Raw genomic sequence first — 13,792 nt, forward strand, 5'->3', positions numbered from 1 at the left:
CAGCAAATTCCTGTTGGCTATCTATATTACATATGGTAATGTAAGTTTCCATGTTACTCTTTCCATGCATCTCAGCCTCTCCTCCTCTCTCCCCATGTCCATAAGTCTATTCTCTATGTCTATTTCTTCATTGCTGCCCTGTAAATAAATTCTTCAGTACGATTTTTTCTAGATTCTGTATGTGTGTATTAGAATATGATATTTATTTATCTTTCTCTTTCTGACTCACTTCACTTTGTATAATAGGTTCTAAGTCATCTGCCTCATCAGAACTGATTCAAATGCATTCCTTTGTATGGCTCAGTAATATTCCATTGTGTACATATACCACAACTTCTTTATCCATTCATCTGTTGACGGACACCTAGGCTGCTTTCATGTTCTAGCTTTTGTGAATAGTGCTGCAGTGAACAGTGGGATCCATGTGTCTTTTCAATTTTGGTTTCCCCAGGGTATATGCCTAGGAATAGGATTCCTGGGTCATATGGTTGTTCTATTCCTAGATTCTTAAGGAATCTCCATACCATCTCCTATAGTGGCTATATCAATTTACATTCCCACCAACAGTGCAAGAGCGTTGCCTTTCCTCCACACCCTCTATAGCTTTTATTGTTTGTAGACTTTTTGATGATGGCCATTCTGACCCGTGTGAGGTGATATCTCATTGTGGTTTTGATTTGCATTTCTCTAATAATGAGTGATGCTGAGCATCTTTTCATGTGCTTTTGTACATCAAAGGAAACTATAAGCAAGGTGAAAAGACAACCTTCAGAATGGGAGAAAATAATAGCAAATGAAATAACTGACAAAGGATTAATTTCCAAAATATACAAGCACTCCAATATTTTTGCCTGGGAAATCCCATGGAGAGAGGAGCCTGGTGGGCAATAGTTCATGGGGTTACAAACAGCTGGACACAGATGAGTGATCAAGTACACAGCACGCATGGAAGAGCACACGGGCGAATTCTCAGAGTGAACTGCTCCCAATAAGAATGGCTTAGTTTGCTTATATGGGGGCAGTCTTCTGTGTTTGTCTCTAGCCAGTAATCTTGCTTGGGCCCATATTTGGCCTGACTCAGGGTCCTTCCTGGTGGCACACACATCTCTCAACCAAGATGGATTACAGCGTGAAGGTTTCTGGGGGGCTTGGCAGGACATATGAAAAAAAATATGGTCACTTTGTTTTTCACCCAATCAGGGCGGATGCTCCTGTTGCTATTTTGTCTCAAAGTGTCCACAGGAGACTGGATGCAGTGGCTCAGCCTTGTGCCCAACTATCTCCTACATCAGTCTCATGTATCTTTAGAGTTTTCTCTCTTAAACATGTGCTAACATGTCAGCTGTTGTTCATCTCAAGATGGGCAGGTGTTGAGAGGACCCAGAAATGAATGATGTTCATCTTCTTTTGGGCATCATTGACTTGGAAGTGACAACCACTGAGTTGAGTCCCGAGGAGAAAAGACCCATGGAGGCTGTCTTTACAGGTGTGTCAAGTGGGCATTTGCACAGATGCCATGCTTAGAAGGGCCTCAAACTTTGTTTAATGCTCTTCAGTCTCCAACTTGAAAATCCTAAGAAAAAAGTTCTGAAAGGGGCTTTGAGTTTTCTCTAAGTTTTTTGAGTTTATTTATTTGACCGTGTTGGGTCTTCATTGCATCTTGCAGGGTCTTCGTTGCATTTTGTTGTGGTGCTCGTGCTCAGTGGTTGTGGCATGTGGGCTCAGTTGTCCCATGCGATGTGCGATTTTAGTTACCTGACCAGGGACCAAACCCACGTCCCTGGCATTGGAATGCAGATTCTTAATGACTGGACCAGCAGGGGAGTCCCTGTATTTTCACTGTGCAATGGACCCTCATGTTGAGCAGCTGGTCCTAGGCCTAATCTAAGTTCCTATAGCTGAAAAATGAAAAAGCTAGTGTACAAATGAGGTAAGTGGGGCTCAGGGAAGTTAAATATCACAGTCAATGGTGGTGCCTGATTTTCTTTTTCTGACTCCTGGGTGCATATGCACAATAAATGTGCTAACACAGTCATCAGAACCGGTGTTCAACATCACCATTCAGGCTCCACTCTGATCCAGGACTTCCTCTTTCCCCTATTCTATGTCCTCACACTATTGGAAGCTAGTTTAGTTGTTAAAGCAACTCACACTAAATTGACCGCAGGTAAATGCATTATCCTCTTCCTGCTCACAGTAAATTTTATTTTCTTCTCCTCACCCAATGTAAACATTTTCATGGAGGATGTTTCAGGCACTGTGGCAGGAAGGAAAGAAGGAAGGAAGATTCATAACCCTCCAGACCCTTAAGATCCCAGCACAGAGCTGAGATTGCATGACCTGAGCCTCAGTGCTGGATTCATAGTCCCTGATGGGTTGCAGAAACAATTTGTTCAGCAGCTTTCAATATATACATGAGCACAGGTCTTTACTGTAAAGAGCAGAATATGAACATCACCTACCCTCCAAAACACAATACCATGGCTGTAAATCAGAAATAAAACAACTTCCTTTGAACTGCAGTGTGTCACATTGTTTTAGGACAAGAAAATAGCCAATGAGCCAGTAGCTCTGGACTCTTCCTGCCTGCAGGCTTCAATTGTCTTATCTGCTTCCTCCCTGCCTGGGTCACCAGCTTCAGCCTGCACTTGTATTTAAATGTGATGTGACTGGTTTCAGATTCAGCGGCTGCCTCTCATCCCTCATAAGGAGGTTTTGGGTACTAGAAGACTTTCTTTCCACTGAGCAGGATTATCACTTCAGTCTTATTTTAGAAGTTCAAGAAATGAGAGCATGGGGGCCCAGGGAGAAAACACTTCCCCCCACTGGAGACTGGTTCCCTGATAGTCTGACCTAAAGTCCTAGACCAGGGGCTTGTTGAGAACAATTTATTGGTTACTTTTAATTTTTTCTTGACTCTGGGCTCCAGAGAGTCTTTCCTGGAAGGATTCATTTGCTTTGATTTATTTTTCTAAAGCATTTTTTAAAAAGATATTTTCCTGGAAACATTTAGGCTTACTTTCCTGATAAATATAGTTTTGGTTCAGTGAAAGTGAAAAGCGAAGTGAAGTAGCTCAGTTGTGTCCGACTCTTTGCGACCCCATGGACTGTAGCCTACCAGGTTCCTTCCTCCATGGAATTCTCCAGGCAAGAATACTGGAGTGGGCTGCCATTTCCTTCTCCAGAGGATATTCCTGACCCAGGGATCAAACTGGGGTCTCCCTCATTGCAGGCAGATGCTTTAACCTCTGAGCCACCAGGGGTTCAGTAGTAGCCAGATTTAGGAGACATAAGTTCATTCCCTGGGTCAAGAAGATCTCCTGGAGAAGGAAATGGCAACCCACTCCAGTATTATTGTCTGAGAAATCCTATGGACAGAGGAACCTGGTGGGCTATAGTCCGTGGGGTCACAAGGAGTCAGACGCGACTTAGTGACTGAACAACAAGTAGCCAGATTTGCCTGGTATATGTTTTATCTCTCTCCTGAGAATTGAGGGTGAGTGACTTCTCACAATGGTCCCAAGAGAGAAGGCTCATTTTAGACCTGGAGATCTAAGCCTCAGAGCCAAAATGCTGGCAGGTCCCCAAGAGCAGAGTCACTGTCCACCCTTTCAGAGCGATAGTGAACAGGGAAGTTCTCCGAGAAATTCTCGTTGAGGCCGTGTGGAAGAGACTGACTTGAAAAGAAATGGAGAATAAAAGGGAGCTGTTACAAAAAGGATAAATGACTCATTCTAGCATCAGAGACTCTCAGTGGATAAGCCGTTCTGGGTCTTCTTAACTGGTAGGATTCCAAAGGTCAAACGAACCCTGGATGTTTGGGACGTGTAGAGCAGAGAGCCAGTGAAGAGTGAACAGAGTCTAAGAGGGTGGGATAAAGGCTCTGACAGGTTGAAATAGAAGGCATTGGATGAGCTGGTCTGGAGGTAGGTTTGGTAGGCAAGATCTATCCCAGACATGGGTTTGGGTGCTTTCTGAGACTACTCTCCATTGGTTAGTGATTTTCTGGCATAATTACACTTAGCCTAGTTAAATCCTTCTACACGTTGTGTGTTAGCAGATATTCCAAGAGTTGAGAAATCATATTTTCTTTAGTTTGTGTATGGTAAGTCCCCTACATATGAATGAGTTCCATTCTAAGAGCGTGGTCATAAGTCCAACAAAGTTAGCCTAGGTACCCAACTAACACAGTCATCTGTATAGTACCGTGAAAGTGAAAGTGTTGGTCGCTCAGTCGCTCTTTGTGACCCCCATCGACTATAGCCACCAGGCTCCTCTGTCCATGGGATTCCCCAGGCAAGAATACTGGAGTGGGTTGCCATTTCCTACTTCAGAGGATCTTCCTGACCCAAGGATTGAATCCAGATCTCCTGCATCTCCTGCATTGGCAGGCAAATTCTTTACCATTTGAACCACCAGGAAATTCCAAAAATACTGAAGTGAATAGCCATTCTCTTCTCCAGGGATCTTCTCAAACTCAGATCTCCTGCATTGCAGACAGATTCTTTACAGTCTGAGCCACCAGCCCAGATAGTACTGCACTATAATACATTAAAAATACCATACAAATAATACATAAAATACAAACATAAAAAATTAACATTTTTAATCTTACAGTACAGAACCTTGAAAAGTACAGGGGTACCAGCTACATAAGCATTACTTTTTGCTTCCAGACATCCTGGGCTTGAAATAAAGATACTGTACTACTCTTCTCCAGGAGCCTCCCAGGCGGCACCAGTGGTAAAGAACCTGCCTGCCAATGAGGAGACGTAAGAGACACGGGTTCTAGACTTGGGTTGCCAGATCCCCTGGAGGAGAGCATGACAACCGCCTCCAGGATTCTTGCCTGGAGAATCGCATGGGCAGAGGAGCCTGGCACTTGAAGGTCCACAGGGTCGCAAAGAGTCAGACACGACTGCAGGGACTTGGCACAGCACTGCAGTACTGATCTCTGTACAGGACCGCATAGTAAAGTTCACAGAAACACAGCACTTGTAGAGGAGGCACGGCGGGTGACAATGTACGCCAGACACCTGGACTAACTTATGTGATTGACATGTGAACCCACGCTCGCATCTTTTCAAAGTTTGCAACTTGAGTTCATATGTAGGGGACTTGACTGTTCTCTTCAGGAGTGGTGTGTGTCTGTGTGTGTGCATAGGTGTGCTTTTTGGATTGGAACTGAGAGAAGATACTGCATTTAAGAAAACTAGAGAACAATTCAGAAGGTTAAAAAAAAAAGTCTCGGGAGAGGGGAGTATTGTTTCCTCAAACCCCATTGAAAGTGGATGAAAAACCAGGAAGGGCAGTTGGTCTGCCTTTTCGAGGGCTCAGCCACTCCTCTGCCTGGCTTCCTACTCTTGCGGAAGGGCTGTCATTATCTCCCTTTTGCAGATGGCCAAGTTAAGCCTCACTAAGGGTATACAGCCAGCCTGAAGCCCCATGTTAAGAGGTTTCTCAGAGAGGAGACCCCAGGTCTCTACCCCACAGTTCCAGAATATCCCCCTCTTTAGGGTCTGCCCTCACTGAGAAATTTCCCAGAAATGCACACAATCCAAACACACTGCTTATTGAAGACCATCGTCATTCTGTCAGCTTTTCTATTTTCTCCACATTTCCCCCATCCCCTCACATTATTTTTTTTCTTTTTTAAAGATTTTTATGATGTGGACCATTTTAAAAAATCTTTACTGAATCTGTTACGACATTGCTTCTGATTTATGTTTTGCTTTTTGGCCTGTGAGGCGTATGGGATCTTGGTTCCCTCATCAGAGACTGAACCTGCGCCCCCTCTGCAGTGATAACTCGGAGTCTTAACCACTGGACCGCCAGGGAAGTCCCTCATGTTTTCAATGACCATTTCAGTCCAGGGAAAGTTGAGTTCCTTTTTAGTTTGGGATCACATCTCTGTGATGGAAGCTTCATGTTTTTCTCAGGAACTTTCTTGCTGATTCTTTTCCCCTTTGGACATCTCTCCATCCACGCCCCCGAGCCGCATTGGCTTGACTATCCTTAAGAAGAACCTTAGGGGGGAACAAGTCTGTGAGAATTTTCCAAGGCAGAATGACATTCTCTTGTTAGAAGCTGTCCTTCTCCAAGCGAACAGTGACTGCCTGACTCACGGACTGGTGAGAAGCCGAGAAACAGAGGCGAATGGAAGGGGGCAGATCTGCTATTTCTGCCCTTGGGGACACCTCTACCTGGCATTTATTATAGCCTGAAAGAGCAGAGTCTACCCTTCTGTGTCTGGAGGTGAGGTAATCTCACAGGTCTGCCATAGCCTCTGATGGCTCACACACTGTTCTTTCCAGGGGGCCTGAGGTACAGAACAAGAGACTGTGTTTGCTGCTGTTAAAGAATACCTTTCTCTTGTTCTTTCCCTTAAAAATATTCATACAAGAGCAATGTTCTATTCAGCCTGCTATTATGCTAAAAGCTTTTTCTTGGAAGACAATAGCTGTTCTCAGGAAAAAAAAGATTTACACGGGGTCCCCAGGGTGTAATGAGCTACCACACAGCACCTGCCTCGGGTTGGGAGTTGTCACTTGTAAGTGGTTTTAAATTAGAACGGAGTGGAAAAATACACAGTTACAGAATTCCCCTTTTGGCTTCTTTGCAAATCATTTCCCACCCTCTCTGGCCTTTGTCTCTTCCTGAGACACCTGATCAGGTATGAAGAACAGAACTTTCCAATGAGGAGAGTGTGAAGTGACAGTAACGGTCCAAGGAAAACAGAAACCTGAAGTGGAAACCTCTCCCTCTTGGAAATTTCTGTTTCGGTTTTGTCCCCCACCCCTCCTGGAGGCACGTGGGGCTGAGTACTGCTAAGGGATCACTGAATTTTAGAACTTCAGCATCTGTAGACCGTGGAGTCCAGATTCCTCCATTGCTAGTGAGGGATTGGAGGTCAGATGCACGAACTGACCTGTGTTCGTCTCCCACCTGGTTGATGGCAGATGGGGTCTGAAACTTCGGACCTCTCGTCTCCTGATTAAATTAAGTGCTTTTCTCTCTCTCCTTTTTTTTTTTTTTTTTTGGGTAATGCATTGCTGTTGACAAGTTATTAGGACTAAAAAATGAGCTACAAGAGTATGAAAAACTTCTCTGTATGGAAGTTTTTAATAAAAACAAGTTAGAAATACTGAATTGTAACCTTTTCTTGTCTTACAGTATACATCTTTTCAGGCAACCAGGGCTAGGAACCATGGTAGATATTAGGAAGATAGAGATGAATAGCACGTGATTCTAGTCTTTGAGACACTCTTGATAAGCATTGTGTTTGTGTGTATGTGTGTGACTTATGCAAACAAGTCATTATGATACAGAAGTTATACAAGAACAAAGTTCAGTGGAAGCACTGAAGAGAGAGCCTTTTTCTTCTTGGAATCAAAGGAGGGCTGGTACCTAGGAGGGACAGCTTTGAAAATCCCATGTGTGTGACGATCCTTTATTGACACACCATTGCTTTTAAAGAAATCTCAGTGGACAATCCCAAAACTATTTAAAGAACTGTTTAAATCTTTCTTGAGAAGACATGAAAAGGGGAATATATAAAATGCATGCAAACCATCGTAAATTCATCTTTTTTCATCTTTCTTACTGTTACCAATCTACACAGACAAATAGAGGTTCACAATAATCCCACCGTTTTCCAACACAAACCTTTTAAACTATGACATTTAGATCAGTTAAGTATCTCCTTTCTACTTCCCATTTTGGCCCAGTCACTCTAAGAAAAGGAAGATGAAGAATGCTTTCTCCTTCCAAGGCTGGTTGGAGGCAGTGGGAAAAACTACAAAATCTTACAGTTGAATAGTTTTGCTTATTATACCCAATCATGTAGTTTACTCTTACAGAGTTTTTACATAATATATCATTTTGTCCTTATAGTTCCTTTGTTCTATAATGATAAAACTGAGATTCAGTATCAATGCCATTGGATCTGTGTCTTGAACTCAGACTATGGCATGCAGTGACGTGGAGGTGTGTCTTCCCAAGCAGGAAAATAGCTTTTGTAGAGACACGGAGGCCTGGAAATAATCGCTGTGAACATCTCAGGGTGCCAGAACTACAGGATGGTGGATTGAGTATGGGATCAGAAAATAAGGTGGGAAAGATAAATTGGGCTGAGTTAAAAAATATACCTTATTTTTCATATTAGTTTCTCCTGAAGGCAATGATGAAGTAATAGGATGCTGTTAAAAGCAGAGAAATGACAAGATCAAATCTGTTTTGGAGGAAGATCTTGTGGCAGGAATGTAGGGGATGGAGGAGGAAACGGCAACGTACTCCAGTATTCTTGCCTGGAAAATTCCATGGACAGAGGACCCTGGAGGGCTGCAGTCCCTGGGCCGCAAAGAGTCAGACCCAACTGAGCACACACAATGCAGGGGAAGTCTGGAGTGCGAACATGGTGACATGACACCCAGCACCTAGAAGCTCATAAGCATTTAGACCCAGATTCAGACTCACTGGGGTCCTGGTCTCAACTCTGCCATTTGCTAGCTTCACGAGCTTGGAAAATATGTTTCGACACTTCATGCTGAGGTTTCTCCACTTATAAATTTCGGGTGACAGCAGTACCTTCTTCACGGGGCAATCTGAAGCTTGTGAAAGGACTTAGAGCATGGGACGCAGTATTTAAGAAAAATATCAACTGTTAGTCTTCTACCTGGTTGATGAGATTCCCAGGGAAGATGCTGCTGCTGCTGCTAAGGCACTTCAGTCGTGTCCGACTCTGTGCGACCCCATAGACAGCAGCCCACCAGGCTCCCCGGTCCCTGGGATTCTCCAGGCAAGAACACTGGAGTGGGTTGCCATTTCCTTCTCCAATGCATGAAAGCGAAAAGTGAAAGTGAAGTCGTTCAGTCGTGCCCGACTCTTAGCGACCCCATGGACTGCAGCCTACCAAGCTCCTCCGTCCATGGGATTTTCCAGGCAAGAGTACTGGAGTGGGGTGCCATTCCCTCCCAGGGAAGATAAGTCTATGGAAATGGGAGGGGAGGGTCTGAATTTAGGAGATATGTCTAAGTTAGGAGTGAGAGGTCTTGGTGATTAACAGAGAATAGGGATAAAGAAGGAGTTGAACTATTTCTCTTTTGGGTGATGGGTGCACAGTTTAATACCAATAGAAGAATACTTGAGAGAGTGAGACTGTTATGAATGGATATTGAGTTCAGTTTTGGAAATATTCATTTCCAGAGGCCTGCAAATTATATAACTCAGGTTAAACATGATCATAAAGCCAATATACTATAAGATATAATCTATTTAAGAGGGAAATAAAACAAAGTTGCGTTACCTGATTAATTTTCTAAATTAGCAAGGATACTATAAGTTGACTCTATGTGGTTACTGAAGCAGAAGCATGTAATATATTTCATCAGAAAGTGAAAGTGAAGTTGAAAGTGAAGTTGCACAGTCGTGTCCGACTCTTTGCAACCCCATGGACACCAGGCTCTTCCATCTGTGGGATTTTCTAGGCAAGAGTACTGGAGTCGGTTGCCATTTCCTTCTCTAGGGATTCTTCCTGACCCAGGGATTGAACCCAGGTCTCTTGCATTGTAGACAGATGCTTTACCATCTGAGCCACCAGGGAAGTCTATATTTCATCAGAATCCATGCCAAAACTGTTATATCCTGTAAATATGTTCATAGGATTTAACAATTTATATCTTTTCAAGGTAATTAACTGTTTACAGAATGTTTATATATGATTAACTGTTCCTCACAATAGCTCTGTGAGGTAAAGAAAAAAAAAATTACATTTGTGGTTTCCATTTTTAGCTGTTAAAATTGAGGCCCTAAAAAGCCATGTGGTTAGTAAGAGCTGGAGCTCAGATTTACCCCCAGATGCTCTAGCTCCATAACCCTAATTCCATATTCTAGGACCTTTCAGCTCTTCAGTCATGAGAGAAAATCCTTTATCGTTGAGGTGCAATTCTCTGCATGTAAAAATACTTGTTTATATAGCAGGTAATACATTCTAGGCTTCTCCAATGTGCCTAGTACCTGTGTAGTCTGATTAACATTAATAACCCTTGTAATTAAAAAAAAATCTATACTACAAGTCCTTTAATTAATAATTTGTTTATTTATTTTGTATTTTTCTGTAAACTTTTTTAAAAACTTATTCTTAATTGAAGGATCATTGCTTTACAATATTGTTGGCTGTGAACATCTCAGGGGTTGGCTTCTGCCACATGCCAGTAGGCATCAGCCATAGATATACCTATGTCCCCTCCCTCCTGAACCTCCCTCCCATCTCCCACCCCATCTCAACCCCCTAGGTTGTCCCAGAGACCTGGTTTGACTTCCCTGAGTCATACAGCAAATTCCCATTGGCTGTCTATTTGACATACGGTAGTGTATATGTTTCCATGCTACTCTCTCCATTCAAAAATAAGGAACGCTTCACGAATTTGCATGTCATCCTTGCGCAGGGGCCATGCTAATCTCTGTACTGTTTCAATTTTAGTGTATGTGCTGCTGAAGTGAGCACAACAATTTATTTTTATTTTTTGCCATTGATACCATGAAATTCCATGTTAGAATAGAATAGCCCTTGTAATTTTAGTAAAATCGAAATCTTTCTGCCTCCGCAAAACCCTTGTCGCCTGTATCTTACCCCTTAAACACTCCATACCCTTCAACCACACTCACCTTCTTTCTATTCCTTGAACACAGCAACCAAATTATCTTCCCCAGGCCTCTGGATTTGCTGTTCCCTCTGAGTGGAAAACTTTACCTCTGTAGCTTGGCAAGATTGATTTCCTCTGTGTCTTATATTATCCTTGCTCAGGTTGAGGAAACCTTCCTGGGTCACCATATGTAATGTTCTTTCGCTCAGAACCTCGTTATTACATGACCTTGTTCTATCTTCCTCACAGCCCCTATGACTGAACTCCATACGGACACAGATTACATGCTGTGTTTTTTCACTGTTGTATCTCTAGGGTCTAACAGTTCCTGCAGAAAGCCGGTGCACACTCAATATTTATTGAACAAATGCATGAAATTTTTGCATCTATTTTTCCTTCCACCCACAATGCAGGGACACCTCTTGAAAAGTTAACTTTTTCCTTAGGTGTTTCATGGGTTGCTCTCAGGTAGCCTCAACTGTACTCATAAAGTAGCTGTTGGATATAGTCACCCTTACGGGCCACTCCATTCTTCCCTGATGCCTGGGCTTGTTTTGTTAGTTGTCAGCTGTCCTCAAAGCTACTGAAAGGATTCTTGCTACTGCCATTGCTGGGTTTTCAGAGAGTTGCTTAATTCCGTGTAAAGTTGGGAGGAATTAGCACTCTCTAAAACTCCCCAAAACAATGCTGCTTGGCACCAAAGTGCCTTAAGTTTCCTCTGAAAGAAGCTCCTTCTTCATACACTGGACAGGGACAAATTGGCAACCCATGTCTGCATTATTCAGATGTTTTTCTTTCTCAAGAGTCCCTCACCTGAGACCTGAAAACTCATACTCCTTGCTTGTCTTCCAGCCTCAAATCCTAAGGCTTCCCTGCCTGCCAGCACATGTTCTCAAGGGTGGGTCATGACCAACCTTCCAGTTCCCCAAATAATCAAACTCAGTTTACGAGGCTGCAGTAACCAGGCACTCTGATTCATATATTTCATGGATGTCTCATAACATGACTGGCTTCCCAGGTGGTACTGGTGGGTGAAGAATCCACTGCCAATGCAGGAGACGCGAGAAACCGGGGTTCGATCCCCAGGTCAGGAAGATCCCTGGAGTAGGAAATGGCAACCCACTTCACTATTCTTGCCTGGAAAATTCTATGGACAGAAGAGCCTGATGGGTTACAGTCCATGCGGTTGCAAGGAGTTGGATGACCGAGCACACATGTGCAACATGACCATGAATTTGTTATTAAAATCCCTTATTTTAATAGAAAAGGACAATGTAGTTGATTATTTATGGATATTTATATATATATAGAAAAAGTATAAAACCATTCTGAAAAAAAAAATAACACCAGATTCAAAATAGTGATTCCATCTGAAGATGGTGGAGCATAAAGAGGAAAAAAAATGAATATTTATTGGGAGTTTGAATTTCTTAAAGGAAAAGAATTTTAAGGAAGATATGACAGAAAGTGTGAGCTTTTAAATCTGGATGGGCAGGCACATGAGTGTCTGTCCTATTGATTTTTGGATTTCCTACTATATTTGTATTTCATATTTAAAATTTAAATTGAAATTTAAAATGTTAACATGTCATCCTTAATCAAAAATTGATAAACTAGTATAAAATATTAAATTAACCACATATTTTTCATCTTATTATTCCCTAAGCAATTGCTTTTAACAGGTTCATGTTTTTCTTCAGTGCACACACACACACACACACACACACATATACTCACACATAAACACATGAACTCATGCATACTGATTCCTGAAATTTAGACTTAATGAACTTAAATTAGCCTTTCTGACAATTCTGTCCTGTGAAAGTCCAAATCTCTTTCCCATGAATTCCAAGATTGACAGCCTCACTAAATTCTGTATTACCAATTATACTCCCACAAAAATGTAGGAGAATATTTTCCTCCAGGGCCCAACCAACAATGGATTTACCAGTCTTCTACATTTTCCTGTTAGTTAAAAAAATTAATCCCCTTCTCTCAAAATACCATTTCAGTGTTATTTCCATTTGAATCTCTTTGTGCATTACTCAAGTTATACATATTTTTAAATGTTATTTATGTGTCTTTCTTTTAAGTTACTCAATTTTAAGAGTCATCTGTCTATTGTTTTATTAGATGCTTTGTTTTTCCCTAAATGATGTAATAGGAGCTCTTTGTATATTAGAAATATTCTTCTTTGTTAAACATTGATTTATTTAGCAAATATTTATTAAGTATTGATCATTGTTTTAAGATAGGGCAACAAATGGTTGATGTTTTCTAGTGACTAGGGTCTGTCACTTCTTTTTAAATTTGTTAACATCTTTGCTTAGTTTTCATAGAGTCCAGTATAATAATTTTTTCCTTTATTCTTATGAAAGTAATGTGTTAGGGAAAAAATATGATTTTTAAAGATGATGGAAGTAAGGCCCAGTGAGTTAAAAGCGAGTGGTGCATGGTTGCGTAGCTATTAAGTATGAAGCCAGAAATTGGAAACTGGGTCTTTTATAATAACAAAAATTGCTTTATTTTAAATGCAACACTTATAAAAGAATTCATGTAACATAAAGGTCTAGGATGGAGAAGGCAATGGCACCCTACTCCAGTACTCTTGCCTGGAGAGTCCCATGGACAGAGGAGCCTGGTGGGCTGCAGTTCATGGGGTCACTAAGACTCAGACAGGACTGAGTGACTTCACTTTCACTTTTCACTTTCATGCATTGGAGAAGGAAATGGCAACCCACTCCAGTGTTCTTGCCTGGAGAATCCCAGGGACGGGGGAGCCTGGTGGGCTGCCGTCTATGGGGTTGCACAGAGTCGGACACGACTGAAGCGACTTAGAAGCAGCAGCAGCAGCAAAGATCTAGGTTAAGAACAATTAAATGGACACCCAGGGATATACTTCCCATTTTAAGAAATGGAGCATTACTCCATATTTTAACCCCTGTAATCCTTGCTCCTATGTGTGTGCTCAGCCATGTCTGACTCTGCGACCCACGGACTACAGCCCACCAGGCTCCTCTGTCCATGTGATTTTCTAGGCTGGAAACACTGGATTGAGGTGCCATTCCCTTCTCCAGGGGATCTTCTTGACCCAGGGACTGAATTTGCTTCTCCTTCATTGGCAGGTGAATTCTTTACTACTGTGA

General features: G+C 42.2%; 1 protein-coding gene and 1 non-coding gene across 3 annotated transcripts in view; one reads left to right on the forward strand and one right to left on the reverse strand.

The window, feature by feature from the left end:
* The window catches only part of AGBL1 (AGBL carboxypeptidase 1), a 932,974-nt gene that overhangs the window by 227,112 nt on the left and 692,070 nt on the right, over positions 1 to 13,792 (forward strand). The window lies entirely within an intron of this gene.
* LOC139178525 (U6 spliceosomal RNA) lies at positions 10,401 to 10,504 on the reverse strand. The gene has a single exon (XR_011562908.1). It is a non-coding gene; the product is annotated as a U6 spliceosomal RNA (small nuclear RNA).

This window comes from Bos indicus, chromosome 21 (genome assembly GCF_029378745.1).
Source record: "Bos indicus isolate NIAB-ARS_2022 breed Sahiwal x Tharparkar chromosome 21, NIAB-ARS_B.indTharparkar_mat_pri_1.0, whole genome shotgun sequence".
In the NCBI taxonomy this organism is placed as follows: domain Eukaryota; kingdom Metazoa; phylum Chordata; class Mammalia; order Artiodactyla; family Bovidae; genus Bos; species Bos indicus.